The following is a 1930-nucleotide window of genomic DNA, read 5'->3' as shown; positions in this document are numbered from 1 at the left end:
AGCAGGGCTCGAGCCGCTCAATTCTTGACCTTATATTTGTTAGTAGTGCATTCGCTGATTATAGCGTAAGACTTGAGGAAAGCAAGTCTGATCACAAACTTGTACTATTTGATTGCTATCTTAACCGACCTTCGCCAAAGAAAAAAGTAGTTACTATGGTAAAGGATTTTTCGAAGTCTAATGACGAGAGTGTTTTGGATTATCTCGACTACTGTTTCAGCGACTTCGTTGAAGATGATGTGATTTTGCTATGGGACAAGTTCGTTTCTATATGTAACTATTGCTTGGAGAACTTTATTCCTAGTCGACGTAAATGCACGGGACGAAGAAATCCTTGGATTAACCGAAATATAATTCATCTTTCACGCAAAATAAAAAGGTATAAAAAGAACAGTTCCAACAAGGGAGTTGCACATCCCCTACAAGCTGAACTGGCTAGTCAAGTCAAAGAAGCAAGAGATAAATATTTTTCGTGCACCCTTTTAAACTTCATAAAACATGATCCTGCAAAGTTTTGGAACTATCTTTCAAAAAAAGCTAAACCGGTCGACCACCTAAAAGTTAACAATATCACAATCAGTGACAAAAAACAAATCGCCGAAGAATTTAACCTATATTTTCAATCTGTGTTCTCATGTACAGATATGTACACTCCAGTTGCCACCGCTGTAGCTACACTGAACGCCGATTTTATCTCCTTTCGTGGTGTCTTTGTCATGTTATTAAATCTGAATACAAAATCGAGCAGTGGGCCTGATAAGATACCGAACGCCTTCCTCCGTAGATATGCCGAATCTATTTCACGCTTTTTAACAGTCATTTTTCGTGCTTCTTTTCGTTCAAGTGTGCTTCCGAATGACTGGCGAACAGCGCGTGTAGTGCCAATTCATAAGAAGGATGATCATTCTGTTGTAAGCAATTTTCGTCCTATTTCTATCACCAGCAACTCATGCAAACTTATGGAACATATGGTTAGTAGTTATATTCGAAATTTCTTGGAAGAGAGGAGTTTGCTGACTTCTTTTCAACATGGTTTCCGGAGGGGGTACTCCACAATTACGCAACTAGTTACCACAGTGACAGTCCATGACTTTGCTGCTACCCTAGACAAGTCTGGACAGGTTGATATTATTTTTTTAGATTTTTGTAAAGCATTCGATAAGGTCCCTCATGGTAAACTTATTTTTAAACTAGAGCGTCTTGGGCTACCACCAGAGATAGTTAACTGGATAGGATCCTATTTGTTCAATCGTAGCCAGTTTGTTGAAGTTGGTGGCCATTTTTCCGGTACCCTCGATGTTTCTTCTGGTGTTCCCCAGGGTAGTGTAATAGGTCCCCTGCTATTTCTGGTCTATATAAATGACATTGTATCAACTGTGAGTACTAACGTTAATATCCGCTTATTTGCAGATGATTGTGTTTTGTTTAAAACCATATCCTCTGTTGGTGACCAAAAAACGCTTAATTCTTCTCTTTCTCTAGTCGACGATTGGTGTAACGAATGGGAAATGCAACTGAATTCCGCGAAGACTGTTCACTTACGCATGACGAGGAAAATTAAACCTTTGAAATTCACATATCAAGTAAATAATGTTGCAGTAACCGAAGTAAGTGAATACAAATATCTTGGAGTAACCCTAACAAGCGATCTACGATGGTCAAAGCATATCCAAAACATCAGTTCCTCGGCTTTTCGAAAATTAGGTTTCCTACGACGCAAGTTAAAAAATGCTCCAACCTCCGTTAAACTCCAAGCTTATAACTCCTTGGTAAGGTCAAAAATAGAATATGCTAATATAATCTGGGATCCAAACACGAAAAAAGATGCATCAAAACTTGAGATGGTCCAAAGGAGAGCAGTTCGTTTTATTTATGGAATGTACAAGAGACTTGACTCCCCATCCTCCTTAATAGAGGCAAACAATATCAC

The sequence above is a fragment of the Ixodes scapularis genome, unplaced genomic scaffold, assembly GCF_016920785.2.
Source record: "Ixodes scapularis isolate PalLabHiFi unplaced genomic scaffold, ASM1692078v2 PGA_scaffold1__304_contigs__length_218370807, whole genome shotgun sequence".
Taxonomy (NCBI): Eukaryota; Metazoa; Arthropoda; class Arachnida; order Ixodida; family Ixodidae; genus Ixodes; species Ixodes scapularis.
This window is presented reverse-complemented; position numbering follows the sequence as displayed.